The sequence below is a fragment of the Mauremys mutica genome, chromosome 1 (assembly GCF_020497125.1).
Source record: "Mauremys mutica isolate MM-2020 ecotype Southern chromosome 1, ASM2049712v1, whole genome shotgun sequence".
Classification (NCBI taxonomy): Eukaryota; Metazoa; Chordata; order Testudines; family Geoemydidae; genus Mauremys; species Mauremys mutica.
In genome coordinates, this window is record NC_059072.1 from 131,603,552 (window position 1) to 131,618,989 (window position 15,438).

The window sequence follows — 15,438 nt, forward strand, 5'->3', positions numbered from 1 at the left end:
CCAAGGGCTGTATATAGGTCAGAAAGTGTAGTTATGATTTAAGTGTAACTTGGTTTTAATTGTTTGACGCACCACAGCATATGTACTAGTATTAGGAAATTTGTCAAAATAATTACATATTAGTAATATGAGGTCTCACTATAGTAGCTCCTAATTAAACCTTTTTTCAGAGTTGGGAATTGCCAATTTCTGTGTGGATTGTCCAATGCTTGGTAAATTGCATGCTATTGATCTGTATAAAGTGATGCAGGAGTAGTAAAGTGCTGATATAACTTTGTTCCCAAGTAACACATACATAGTTAATTCTGGGTTGGTTGGTTTTTGGAAAAAATCCCCTGTGGATCACTCTTTGCAGAAAACTCATGTACTTTTTTCCCCAAAGATTGTCTTCCAGGTCCAAGTTTGGTCTCGAGGAGCATTTCTTCCTTTCTAACTGAGGCTTCAGTCCAAGGACCAGGTTCTCTAGTAGTGGAACTCTGATTTTATAGATATCGATATTGCAGTAGCACTTGAAGGGTCCGATCAGAACTGGGTCTCCATTGTGCTGGATATTGTAAAAATAACCAGTGACAGTTGCTACTCTGGTGTGTTCAGTCTATATGTGCAAAAAGTCAGTGACAAACTAAATGGGAAGGAAAGGAGAGGGCAGGAGTAACCAATAAAATAACAATTTCATAGATAAGATATTGTTTAATATGAAGTTTCTTTGTGTGTCTGTTTACAGGGCTCATTTTTGTCTAATTAGAAACAAATATCAGCTATCCCTGATTGACTGGTTTGGTGTCAATCTTTGGAGGTAGGAATGTTCATGTGGATTAAGTCAGTGAGTGTGTTCTGTGTATAACAGGCAGCATTGAAGGCACGGAATAAATTGTGGGAGCAGCTGATAAATACTCAGATGAGACCAGCATTAGTGGAGTGGAGTGGGGTTGATCTATTGAGATGAACAGACAGGAAGAGTCAGAATTGGGAAGTGCTTGAAGAGTGAGCACAAGAAGACTCTGCTTGATGCAGTGAAGCCAGTGGAGAAATTCAGAGTATTATTGATGTGGTCAAAATAATGTGAAAGGAAAATGATCTTAGTAGGTACTTTTTTGAATTGACAGTAGATAGGCAATGTGAGGCTGCAGTACTCCAGATGAGAAATAAAGCAATAGGTAGGTAGTCTTTTAATACTGGAGAGTGTGCGAAGGTCAGATTTTGGAAATGCTATGGAGGAAAAAACTATGGCGGGACGTGAGGGGCAAGGGAGAGGAAGAAGTCTGACTACCACCTAAATTATGAGCCTGAATGAATGACAAGATTGTTGTGGTTTCAACAGTGATTGAGAATGGGATGAAGATGAGACCTTGAGAGGAAAGATCAGGAATTCATTCTGCCGTGTTAAGTTTTTGTCAATGAAATATTTAGAAAGAGGGGCTGGAGAGACAGGCTGACATGAGGAATTATACACATGGAAACAAGTCAGGTGTGGAAGAAGTAGATTTGTGAGTCACTGGTGTAAAGGTGGGTAGTTGGAGCCATGTGGATGGGTGAGGTCACCCAAAGAAGATGTAGAAACACTTCTAACACATTTTATGATTTTACTTGAAGCCACTACGCAGGCATAGTTGAAAGTGACTTCCCACATGCTGATCCCAGAAATAGTTTGATCATGCAACTCCTATGGAAGTTGAGGACACTCAACACTTTTTCCAGGATTGGGTCCCAAGTTTACCAAAATGTATGTTTCCCTTGGAGAATCTGTAAGTATGGGGTATATGTGGCAAAGTGTGAAGTTTAAGTTTTCACTCCCATTTTGAAGGGAGAACTAGGATGATTTCCCTGTGTCTGGCATTCATTCCAACACAGTATAATGCTAACCCATCCATGGCATAAGAAGACTTCTTAATCAGAGGGGTTCTGGTTCTCTTTGGAATGTACCTGATTGCCCTACATGTTAGATATTTGTCAGGGGCAGCGTGAAACCCCTGGAGGAAGATATGCCTGGACTCCCTAAAGTCTTTGGGTACATTTTTCAAAAGCACAGTTTTCAAAAGAGAATTATGTACGTACGTACCTATCTCATTGAAAGTCTATGGGATTTAAGCTCCTAAGTCCCTTCGGTACTTTTGAAAATGATATCCTATTGAAAAATATCATCCCCACCCCTTTTCAAATTACTGAAGATAAACACTTCTTACTCTCTTAATAACAATAAATAATAATAATAATTGGAGATATGCCTATCTCCTAGAACTGGAAGGGCCCTCGAAAGGTCGAGTCCAGCCCCCTGCCTTCACTAGCAGGACCAAGTGCTGATTTTTGCCCCAGATCCGTAAGTGGCCCCCTCAAGGATTGAACTCACAACTTTGGGTTTAGCAAGCCAATGCTCAAACCACTGCTCAAATCTATACATTTGATAGATTTCTCTTTAATAAAGTATAAGCATTTCCATCATATTTCATTTATGTTCATTTTCCAGCTGTGTTGCTTCCTTCCTTCCTTGGTTACGGTTTTTTTTAAATCCATTTGTTTAAATGGGAAAACAAAGTAATAAATCCTCTAATCCTTCATCCATCCTCTAATCACAGGCTAAGTAAAAAAAAAAATTTCGGTGGGAACCTGTTTAAAATATTGGCAGCACATCAGTGGGCTGATAATAAATGTGATTAATTTGCAAGGCAGTATGGTGTTGGGGACAGAACTAGGGGGTGGGAGGGAAATAGCCACACAAGGAAGAGAAGAGCAAACTTCACTAGATCATGTCACTGTGCAATTTTATAGTTTTTTAATTAAGGTGCAGTTAATTCATATTTGTAGCACTATTTAATATGGTTATACCCAATAAAGTGATTGTCTGTCACAGAGGATTTTTGAAAGACAAGGTAGGTGAGGTTGGACCAACTTGTGATGGTGAGAGACGCAAGCTTTCATACCACACAACTCTTCTTCAGGTCACGGGACTTGGGACCAACATGGCTACATCTACACTGCATACAACATAGAGGAGTTTGACATCCACTATGTCAAACTTTCTCAATTCACAAATCAAACTGCCAGCCCGGCATACTCAACCTGCAATCTTAAAACCAAGTTGGATTTTTTTTCCCCTCATGCAGCTTCACCAGTAATTCTCTATAAGTTATATTATGTTCTTGGTCACACCTGTGCAAATTGTAGGCTGGCTAGTGGGTTGCATAGCTCTAATACAGAACTTAATTTGTCTACAGCCTCTCTAGTGCTAATGAAGATGCATAAGAAGGCAGATGCCCATATTAACTTTTAGATTCCAGGTTGTTTGCAATCCTGACCAAAAAAAAAAAATTATCCAATTTGATATGGAGACATTGAGACAACATTGGAGTCTCACAGTGAGTTGTTTTTTGTTTTGCTTTTTTTCTGTACAGTCCCTCTTCAGGTGAAAACTGCTTTTCTCAGAGGCCTAGATGTTAGCCAGGAAACTGAAAGCTAAGTGTGCATTTAAAAAATAAAACATGATGAAATTTGAAAATGCACAAGTAAGATCCCCCGACAAACAGCCTTGACGGGCTCTGCAGTGCTGCTCACAGAACAAACAAAAACCAGGAGACAATACTCCCAAACAGTGAACTTCTTCATTACATCAATGACCTTGGAAAATCTGAGGTTATCTCAATTGGTTAGCTTTGATATTGTTGTTATGCTGATGGTCATACATTGTGGTGAGATTTAAAGGTAGATGCGCTACACTTTACCTTTCCATAGCAAACTTTCTGCCATATAAGCCTATGCACAGGAGTTTGAGGAAGGCAGGCTTTCATGTTTTGTCACCAAAAGTGATGACATTTTGGTGACAATTTCCAACATACATACTTTAAAACATTGATTACAATATTTTGAAAATGTATAGTAATACTTAACATTTTATATTTTGCAGCTTTCATCTTAATCGGTAATTAAGTCAACGCTTGTACATTATTAGTTTTTACACACCATGTAGTAGCTGTCTGAATAGCCAGTTTGCTGTTGATATGAACTGTAATTTTCTAACCAATGCCTGAATGACCCTATGCTTTGTTCTACTGTACTCTCTATTTGATGCTGTAATGTTTGGGTTGATGGGGAGATAGTTTACTAAAGTCTTGTTCTGTTCCCAGTTTGGATGGTCTAGACTCCATTCCTTGTGTCTTGGCTTTGCAGATTGTTCCCAGGAAAGGGCCTGTGGTGGACATGGTCTACGTTGCCAAACAAAAAGGGCAGCATTGCGAGAACTTTAATGAAGTGACTCTGTCTTACTGTTGATAGTAGTATACAAAGCAGTAATTATAATAGGCATGTAGTGGTCCTTGTATTTTTGGATGGATGCAAGTATAATAGCACGAAGAAAAAAATTTTTAGTGTCAAAAGAATGGTAGTTTGCTGCCATCAAGTGGTTAAAGGAGGCATAAACCGATCTTTCTCATTTACATAGGAATAATCAGTGAGATTTAAACTTATATTGTGGGTTGGAAACGGAGAGGAAACAAAGTAGAAATAAAAAATCAATTTTCAAGATGAAATGAGGTTAATGAGTAATGTTATAAGGATCTCTTAATATTAATGATCTGGAAAAGAGGAGGAACAGTGAACTGGAAAAATTAGTTGACTTGTTTAGTATGCAGCAGTGGTATAGCCCTGTTGGTCCTAGGATATTAGAGAGACAAGGTGGGTGAGATAATATTTTATTGAACTGACTGCTGTTGATGAGAGAGACAAGCTTTCAAGTTATACAGAGGACTTTGTCAGGTCTGGAAAAGGTACTAAATGTCACAGCTAAAAATTGAATAGATAGTTTGGCATAAGTAGTTAGCACATACTCTGAGGAATCATTCAAGGTAAAGTGGCCTAGTAACACCCTGTAGTCATAGGACAAAGGTGGGGGGGAGGGTTAGTGGTTTACAGATTATTGTAATAAGGCATAAATCCACTGTCTTTTTTAAGACCATGATTTTTAGTGTGTAACAAAGTTATGAATTTAAGCTTCCAGGCTCAAATTCCAGGTTATTGTCCTTTGAGGTTGGGAACTGATAGATCAGATATGAAGTGAAAAGTGTTCAGCCACTGGTGATGTGCTGTCTTCTATCTTTTTCCTGTGTGAGTTCATTCTAATCTAGAGAATAGTGATTGTCTAGTTCAGGGGTCGGCAACCTTTCAGAAGTGGTGTGCCAAGTCTTCATTCATACACTCTATTTTAAGGCTTTGCGTGCCAGTAATACATTTTAACGATTTTTAGGACTCTCTATAAGTCTATAATATATAACCAAACTACTGTTATATGTAAAGTAAACAAGGTTTTCAAAATGTTTCAGAAGCTTTATTTAAAATTAATGCAGATCTTATGTGATCCTTGTCCTTGCTTTTCCTTGCTGAGTTTTCCAATGTCTGGCATGTATTTGGATACTTTAAGCTGCACACAGGCTTCTGAGTGATCAGTTGTTAACGGGCTCCAAGAGGGACAGAGGACAGATTTCATGTTTGATAATACCTGTTCACACAGGTATGTGGATCCAAATGCTGAAAGCATTGCAAACGCAGTTTTCTTCAAACAGTTAAATTTCACTGGCAGGGATGTCCAGCAGGTCAGAATAGAGGCCCCATGATCTCTCTCGGTAGCTTCAAGTATGCTCCGCGGATCCACAAAAGATGTCCACAGTTCTGAGCTTTTTAACTGAATGAGTTGCATTTCGAAATCATCAACACCCATCCACTGAAATACAGACAAATCCAAGTTGCTTTTGTTGAACTTTTCAGGTTTAATTAGGAAAGAAAGCATTGGGCCAAATCGCTGGAAATCTTGAAATCGGTCAAAAAATTCTGATTGCAGTTCTTGCATGTACTTTCCAATCTCATCGACATTGATAGTGCAATGTGTCGATAGCTCTTTTATGAGTTGGAAGTAGCAGAAAGTAGAAGTTTGAATATCCGTGGAAAAAACTGCTAGTTTCACAACAAATGCTTTCCAGGCTTTATAAAGAACCAGAACCGTTTGCCCTGCACCCTGGAGACAAAGGTTGGGTTCGTTTCGGTGAGCGGTGATGTCAGTTAGAAACATGAACTTACACAGCCATTTGTCATCATCCAGTTTGGGGTAGTTTTGTTCTTTTTCCAACAAAAAAGACCAAAAAAACCCCAAACACTTTACAAAACGCACCAAAACCTTGCCACGATTTAGACGCTGAATGTTGCTGTGAAGTGGGATGTCGTTCTAAGCACTGTCCATCTCTTCTAGCAGTGCTTGAAATTGTCTGCGAGTCAAAGCAGATCGAGCAACAAGGAAATTCACAATTTGCACCACTATATTCATCACATTATTAAGCTCTGAATTAGAAATTTTTAGCACACAGGTTTTCTTGGTGGATGATAGTGAAATTTGATCTTCAAGTAACTTTACAAATCCCTTCTGTTTTCCGACCATGGCAGGAGCACCATCTGTTGTCTCACAAAATATTTTGTCAACTCCTCATTCTTCATAATGGCATACAAAACTTTCCAGTATATCTTCCCTCTTTGTTGCCCCATGCAGGGGTTTTAGGCAACAAAGTTCCTCTTGGATTTCATCAGAAGCACGATATCTTGCAACAACTGCCAAAAGTGGAATGTCGTTTATATCCAGGCTCTCATCAACTGCAACGCTAAACACTGTTGTGTCTTTTAATTCAGTCATCTGCTTTTCCTTAATGTTTTATGCCATTTCATGTATGCGTCTCTCATGTACTGTTCTGGCAGAGATGGGCAGTTCATGTATGCGTCTCTCATGTACTGTTCTGGCAGAGATGGGCAGTTCTTTTATTCTAGATATGATTGTATCTTTATTTGGCAAATCATTGAACAAAATCTCCAAACTGCTGAGAAAAACTTCTTATATATAGTCCCCATCTGTAAACAGCTTTCCATTTTTTGCAATGCACTGTGCAATCTTGTAACTTCCTTCTGTAGCTTGATTTTTACTTACACTTAGGCTTTAAAAAACACTGCTTTGCTTCTCATAGGCTGCTACTGCCTTTTTGATTGATTCAGTCTTGTCTGCTTCATCAAGAAAGGTTTTCTTGTGCTTTGTTTCAAAATGTCGTCCAACACTTGATGTGTGACAAACAACGCTTTCATAACAGAAAGCACAAATAGCACGGTCCTTCTTTTCAATATATCCAAATGCATGTGTCCAAGCAGGCTGAAATGATCAGACATCTAGCTTCGCTTTCTTAGGAGCTGCCATATTGTCAAATGTTCCTGTCAACTCTCAGTGGGGGGAAAAAAAATGGCGATAGAAGGCAGGCACAAGGTCAAACGCAGTGTGGTCTGATATAAGCAATTTTAAGATGGGGGTGCTGAGCTGCACCCCCTCTTGCCTCGTGTGCAACCCTCAGTGTCCCAGGCTGGGGACAGTGGGCCACAGTGGGGAGGCTGCAGAGCAGTGATCCAAGGCCAAGAGCAGAGCCTGGGGTGGCCTGCTGGGACTCCAGGCCAGAAAGCAGGCTGAGCAAGGCTGGAGATCCAGACCCCGGCTGGCTGGAGGTCAGCGGCTGGAACCCCAGATCGGCAGCTGAGGTGAGTGGAGCTGGTGCCTGGTAGGGCTGAGGAGGGCCAGAGGCCTGGATCCTGTCTGGCAGGAGGCCTGCGCTGGCCACCCAGGAGCAAGGTGAATGGGGCTGTGGCAGCAACCCCGGCTGGCAAGGGGCCAGCAGCCGGAACCCAAGAGCGGTGGCAGGCTAAGCGGCTCAGCCTGTGCCGCATGTCTTCAAAAATCAGCGTGCGTGCCACCTTTGGCACACATACTGTAGGTTGCCGACCCGGTCTAGTTTAACCCACGTAGTCTAGTGCCCCCAATATAAGCGTGTCTCTCACCAGCAGAAGTTGGTCCAATAAAAGATATTTCCTCACATACCTTGTCTCTTAAAATATTGTGCTTATTTCTGAGCTCCTCCCTGCCTCTTCTATGTAGCAGAATTTTAAAAAAAGTCAGTAAAAGGCAACAAAAAGGATTGGAAGCTTAGAATCATAGAAATGTCCAGTCTCCTGCACTGAGGCAGGACTAAATTTATCTAGACCATCCATGACAGGTGTTTGGCTAACCTGTTCTTAAAAACCGTCAGGAACTGAGATTGCACAATCTCACTAAGTAATTTAAGTGCTTACCTAACCTTACAGTTTGGACATATAAAAAACGTCCTGTGTTCCCTCTAAGGTAGGGGGGTGTGTGTGTGTGTGTGTGTGCGCTTGCATCGGCAAAGCTAAAAACACTTTTAAATTATATATGTCCGTGTTAGGAGATTGGATTGATTTACCTAAATTGGTTCTTAAACCAATCTAGTTGAATTGGTCCAAAAACTGTTTGTAGTTCAATCCCTAGTTAAACTTTAAAGTGAAAATTATTGGAGACCAAGTGAATACCAGTTGCTGGAGCTTTTCCTCGCAATTCCTCGATTGTAGCAGTAATTGAAAGGTTTGGAAGTTAAACCTGCATGTGTGCAACATTTTTCCTGAACAATATGTATTGTGCACCTACTCCTTACTTTCTTGGGAGTTTGTAAGAATACAATAGAAAATTGCTAATGTAGTCCGTGCTTTATAATCAGTGTAATAAAGGCTCCCTCCCTGTACTACTCAAACACATTGGTATATAGTAATTTATACTTTCTAAGATATTACTTTTACAAAATCCTACAGCATATTTACTGGTGCACTGTATACATTACAACTAAAATATTTAATTTTGACTGCTGAATGTCTTATGATTAAGGCTAATATTTTGTTATGGTTATTTTTAGTAAAAGTTAGTCAGGTCACAGCTTCCGTGAATTTTTGTTTGTCTGTGACTTTTGCTGCTGCAGCTACATGGTTTCCCCCGCCACTGGGGTGGCGGGGAGCTATGGGGTTCCCCCTTCGCCCATGGCAGCTGCAGGGTGACCATATTTCCCAGAGAGAAAATGGGACACCCCTGTGGGATTGTTGTGCATGAGAGTGTGAGAAACTGACATGCAAGTTCCAAGGTTGAGGCTACTTCTTATCTGCTGGTAGGCAATAAACAGGATAATAAATTAGAAGGTTAGACAGAATGGCAATTACCCAATGAAGTTACAGCTGTGCTTGTGTGTACCTTATTAACCAATTAGCAACTGCTTGATTGCCTGGCCTTAATTGTATATAAGAGCATGCTGGAGAGAAATAAATGACTCTGCTTCCAATCAAACTGACTGTTGAGCTTTGTCCACGCACGCCTGCGCTGCAACAAATGGTGACCCCGACGTGATTCGTATCGAATGAAAGTGTCGGTGGCCTGACCCAGGCGGAGAAGCCCTGAGCCCAGAGGCGAACGGCCAGGAGCCTGAGCCCAGAGGCGGGGAGTGCTTATCCGACGTGATTCGTATCGAGTGATGATAGTGTCGGGAGCCTGAGCCCAGAGGCGAACGGCCAGGAGCCTGAGCCCAGAGGCGGGCGGCTGGGAGCCGCGACGGGGAGTGCTGGAGAAGCCCCCGGGCGTCCGAAAAGAGAGGCGCACCTGAGCCCTGAGGAGAGCGGCTATAAGCCGCGGTGGAGAAGGGCAGAGCAGCTAACGTGAGTGCCGCTGTATCAGCTGAAGAAAAGATAACACAGAAGCCTTTATTGCACATTATGAAGCGGCAGGGAGAAAGGCTCCCCTTTGATATGTTATCCCGCCTGCTGCGGTGGGGACAGAGAAGGGAACCTTTTGTTAAGCCAAGTACAATTTTTAATAAAACTGTGTGGGAGCGGCTAGGCTCCAAGCTTTGGAAGTCGGTGGCTCAGGGCGATAAGGAAGCCTTTTCCCTGAGTCCAGTATGGAATAAGACAAAGAAGATAGTAAAAACTCTCGTGGCCGAGGCAGGAGTGCAGGCGGCCCTTTTTAAGCTTTTCCGCCCAACGCCCGAAATGCCTTCTGTGTTGTCGGTTGGAGCCAGGGAGTTTTTCGGTGGCAAGGACACGGTGATACCTTTGGCTTCCGACCTGGATAATGTTGCCCCTGTTATGGTTCCACTACCCTCCAATACGCCCAAGCCTATGAAAACAGCTTTGCCGTATGCACCCCCTCCCAAGCCATGCCGTGTCCACGGGACCTGGGGGTGTCACGAATGCGGGGAAATAAAGGAGGCTCGGGTGAGACACGTGCCATCACAGGTCTATCCCAATTTGACTACGCCTATTCAGTTTACCCAGTTTAATGTCTTTTATAAGAAAATGGAGCGCCAGGGTCAACAGCTGCAGGCCATTTATAATAAGTTAAATCAAATGCAAGGTCTTCCAGCTGGATCATTGTGGAAAGAGGGGGAGCAGGCAGAGGCTCGTGAGGAGGTGCTCCGCTGGAAGCGAGCCCTGGACGAGAAAGCTTTGGAGTGCATGGCACAGGCAGAGGCTCGTGAGCAGGCAGAGGCACGTGAGGAGGTGCTCCGCTGCAAGCGAGCCCTGGACGGGAAAACTTTGGAGTGCATGGCGCAGGCAGAGGCTCGTGCCGTGGCCCCGGAGGTCGTTCGGACCTACAGGAGCCCGGAGAAGGCGTCCTACGCTGGCTGGTTTGAGCCTGGGACAATGCCGGGAAAATCGTTATGCTTCTCCGGTATGAGCAGCAACAGCTGGGTGTTCTGACACAGGATTTACAGATTAAAAGAAGCCAAGCAGGGAAGGAGAGAGAACAAAATGATTTAACCGAAGAAAAGCTCATTCTTTTCTCGCCCCAGTCAAGGACAGCTAAGACTTGGCGAACAGCCCAGACTAAAGAGAGCTTGACTGGGCCCAAAAAAGCTAATGAGAGCTGCAAAATCCTGCCAGGCACTAACGGGATGTGTTAGCTGTCTCCTTTCACAGGTATGGAAGAGCTGCCCAAAGATTCTAGCAGCCCTGCCATTTTTGCAACCAGGAGACTGACTGCCTGGACCCATGATTTTTATTGCAAAAGACCCCTTCACATCAGGAGAATTTTCCTACTGATGATTGGCCTAATTATTTTTTAGTTTTATTGTGCTTTTAAATAGCAGGACAAAAGGACAAGGTAATGTGCTGGCTAATTTCTCCCTCGTCCGCTGCAGCCCCCACGTCCTGATTATTTCCCCCGTAGAAGCTGAACCACGACGGTGGTGGAAAAGAAGAAAAAACACTCATGTTGTTGATATTGCCAAAGTCCAGAAATTCCTGACTAAAAAGACATTGAGAACTGACCCTGGTGAAGAAACAAAGAATTGTACACTGGCAGGAAGAAATTTGGGACTCCTGCTGAGATATGTGATGTTAATTGGATTTTGGGATTTATTCTACAGGCTGCGCCCTGTGTTTTGGATAAAAATTTTAGCATGTATTGCCCCCCCCAATTGGATTGTAAATGATATTACCCCCCCTCCCCCCATTACTAACCCCAGCATGTGGACCGGTTGGGTTGGGGGATGAGGGCTCTCACATACCGAACCCCTGCCGGGTTCATGGGGAGGATGATTGTGGAATTAATTACCCCAGCTTTTTAGAGTTTAATTGTTTGTTGTTTTTTAAGTTTGAGAAAACTCAGCCAAAGGGTTTGTTGAGTATTCTCAAGGGGGGAATTGTGGGTTATTTAGGCATAAATTTAGGTAATTTGGGAGAATGGCTTTGAATTTATGTGATCCAAAGTACCTTTATGTAAAGTGCTTTTGTTAGCCTTATTAGATTTTTGTTAATTTTGTGTTATGTGCTGATTATTGGTTGTTGTAGATTGTTTGATATTTGCTGTAGCCTATATTAAAATAGATAGGTTGAAAGCAGATGTTGTATGCATGAGAATGTAGCCCCCACGGTGGGAAAGTACAGATAATTGTTCACAGAAGATACCAGAAGGGTAGGGGCTAGTTAAGAGGTACACCCTCCTAGCTAAATTGATGGTGGGATAAGCTAGTGTCCATGGACGGAATGTTTCTGCAAAGAAAAAAGGATCGGGCCCAGGCAGGCAGGCAATAGGCAGAGAATCTGAAGAGGAAAAAAGGATCGGGCCCAGGCGGCCAGGCTACAGACAAAAGCTTGGGAATTTCAAATATTCAGGGGGATACTTGGAATGGTGATTTAAGTTGAGAAAGGTTGTTGTTGGAAGACAAGCTAGTAATTTTTAAGGAGAGTACAAAGTTAATTTTGTGGTTGCTAAAGGGAATAATAGCTGAATTTTGTAAAAATGCTGAGAGAGAAAAGTTTTTGGTGTTTTGAAATTTTTGTAAATAAATTTAGGCAAAGAAATTAGTTTGTAATTGTTTGGCTATGAATAATTTTGTTGTATTAGCTGAAGAATGTATATAGTGCTATGTAATTGTAATTGTATTAGGCTTAAGGGCATATAAGTGGTGATGTTTTTTTTTTTTTTTAGTGTTAAAAAGTAGAAGTTAATAGTAAGAACCCTTAAGCTGTGATTAGCTTTGGATTTTAGAGGTAAGCTAGGAAGTAATTGTATTATTGTAAATGATTTATTGATGCAGTGATTCCCCTGTTTTGCCCAGTAGGGGTATATTTGTTTTTGCTTTTTAGATATTTAAGAGAATTGATGTTAGCTGTATAGTATTTAATGTACCATGCATTTATTATGGAGTTTAAATTTATGTTTTATGTTTGTTTGTGGTGTGTGTTTTCTGGCCAGAATTGTTGTTTTCTGCTGTGAATCCCCCCCCCCCCCCCCCCAGTGTCAGTTTGATCGCCTGACACATGAGGGATGGATTGGTAATAGAAATTTTGTCACAATTTGGTGTGCAATAGAGAATGGGGGAACCCTGCAGACTTTACACCATTTTTTTTTGTTTTACCCTTGTTACTTTATGTTTGTTGTGTTTGATGTTGTTGGTGTTGTATGTTATGAATTGCATGGTTACAGATGAGCCCTGTTATTGATGTATTTTTTTTGTTGTTTGTTTGTTTTGCACGCCTTTTGCTATGAAGTTTGGTGTAGTTTATTGGATGTTTTTAAAATTTTTTGTGTTTAAGAATAGGGGGGAGATGTCCGGTTGCATCTTCCCTATGCTGCCTTGGTGGAAAATTACAGCAGCGTGGTCACAAGAACAGAGGGATGAGATAAAGTTGTTATGAGAAAGTAGGGAACTGCCAGAGCGAGGCAAATGCCAGGTGGCCTAACTGGGATCAGATAAGTTGCATGGGAAATGGGAATTCAGTAAGCAAGGTGGATTCCGGCGAAGTGGGTCCGGCCTTGGCTGATTTTGGCACAGAGTGCCATAAATACTACAGCCTTTTGCTTGCCCCACGTTGCTGCAGTGGAAGCCCTTATTGGAAATCTGCTTTGTGGCTGTTTGCACATTGGCAGAACCCTCCTGGCCCCTTGGGCCACTTGCGTTACCTGGAGGAGGGATGTATAGGTAAAAGTAGGGCATTGCGGAAGATATTGTTATGGTTTAGTTAGGCAGCTGGTGTTTAGATTTGCTTTTAGTTTTGCTGTGTAATAGATTGTAGTAATGTGATGCTATGAGCTGGGAATGTTTTGCTGTGCCTTCCCTTTTTTTATTATGAGAAAATGGGGGAGGTGTGGGATTGTTGTGCATGAGAGTGTGAGAAACTGACATGCAAGTTCCAAGGTTGAGGCTACTTATCTGCTGGTAGGCAGTAAACAGGATAATAAATTAGAAGGTTAGACAGAATGGCAATTACCCAATGAAGTTACAGCTGTGCTTGTGTGTACCTTATTAACCAATTAGCAACTGCTTGATTGCCTGGCCTTAATTGTATATAAGAGCATGCTGGAGAGAAATAAACGACTCTGCTTCCAATCAAACTGACTGTTGAGCTTTGTCCACGCACGCCTGCGCTGCAACACACCCCCAGCCACTCACCTGAGGCTTCCTACTTCTTCCCTACCCCCACCCCTCCCCGGCATGAGGCTGTCGCCCGTTGCTGGAACCCTGCTGGAACCTCAAGAATCTGTCACCTGTCGCTGCTACCTTGCAGGGGTACCTTGCTGGAACTCACAGATTCCATGACCTCCGTGACATAAACATAGCCTTAATTATGATGCATTATACTTGGTTTTTATTGTCCACCTGTTAATTAATAATTTAATTTGCAAAGGGTATTCCTGTCATTAAAATAAATTTTAAAAGGTAGTTCTGTATGTATGTAAAGCAAGGGACTAAGTAGTATACAGGGATCTGGAATTAGTAATCCATCCATCCTGGAAACCTGGATTCAAACACTTAAAATCAAAAGTGAAGAGAATGTGGTGATCTCAGTCTAGATCAGTGGTGGGCAACCTGCAGCCTGTCAGAGCAATTCGCTGGCGGGCCGCGAGACAGTTTGTTTACATTGACCGTCCGCAGGCCTGGTGGCCTGCCCACAGCTCCCAGTGGCCGAAGTTTCCATTCCCGCCAATGGGATAGATTGGATAGATATCCCATTCTGGGATAACTATAAAAATTAGACTTTTACTTTGTTTGGAATAGTGAGAGAATAAGGTAGATAAGAGTAACTAAACTTAATCACACGTGCAGATTCTGATGCATTTCCCCTTTAGTCCAGAGCTGCTCTTTACAGGCTTTCATTAAGTGCTTTTCAAATATTACAATTTTATTCCTGGTGTTACTGATGCAAGTGAGAATAGTGATTCCAATGAATGGAAAGTTCCAAATGGTCTATGTTTAAATGGGAAATAATATGGCATTGTTCTGGAGTGACTCAGGACCGTGAGTGCCAGCCTCAGGGCAGACTGTCAAAAAGCAGGGTAGAAACCCCAAACTAGTTGTATGTTAGATTTCCCCAACCCAGTAACAAGCATGAACTCCTAAAGCACTGTAACAGTCTTACCATGGAGTCACAGTCCCCTGAGATATTCCAGTCTGTCTTGCCAGCCAGACAAGCTGGACTATGTGATGATGAGGGTCACTTTACCCCAAAAATCACAATATTCAGGTTACTCACAGTCCCAAAAGACCAGTCACTTACCCCAGGTCAGTTGTATTCAGATCTCAAACAAAAGACAACACCTGTAGCCAATCCTGTAATAAACTAACAATTTTTTTTAACTGAGAAGAAAATCAGTTATTTACAATGTTAAAACAGAAAACATATACACACAAATGCGTTAGTCGTAGATTTATAAAGGTAATGTAAGCTTCTATAATCAGCTTTGTACTTTAGGGCTGACCCATGCCAAGCAGCACAGGGGTCTCTTGCTTATGTTTAGGAAACTTTACCCCTCAGAGTCCAGAGACCAAGTTTCTCCTTGTCAGGGATTTTTTTTATTCCCGTCACCCCGGATTCCAAGGCAATGGGATGAGTTCATATACAGGTTTTCCTTTTCCTTGACAGAGTTAGGAATGCCATTAACAAGGTCTCTGTCCTTTGATGCTGCACAATGCCTCATTTGCTTTCAGTGGGCCATCCTGTGTGCAGGATGAGCACTTTATCCTAATTAAAGCTTATTTTCCTCTTTGGTGAGTTACACAATTACAGAGGTTGACAATGCAAACACTCAATATAACT

General features: G+C 42.1%; 2 protein-coding genes across 3 annotated transcripts in view; one reads left to right on the forward strand and one right to left on the reverse strand.

Moving 5' to 3' along the window:
• Positions 1–549, reverse strand: part of LOC123354280 (potassium voltage-gated channel subfamily KQT member 1-like) — an 824,442-nt gene extending 823,893 nt beyond the window's left edge. Inside the window, exon 1 of the mRNA XM_044996134.1 lies at positions 296–549. The gene's annotated coding sequence lies outside the window, so the exon portion shown is untranslated. The remainder of the gene's footprint in view (positions 1–295) is intronic.
• The window catches only part of MRPS35 (mitochondrial ribosomal protein S35), a 62,516-nt gene that overhangs the window by 41,654 nt on the left and 5,424 nt on the right, over positions 1–15,438 (forward strand). The gene's annotated exons all lie outside the window — the stretch shown is intronic.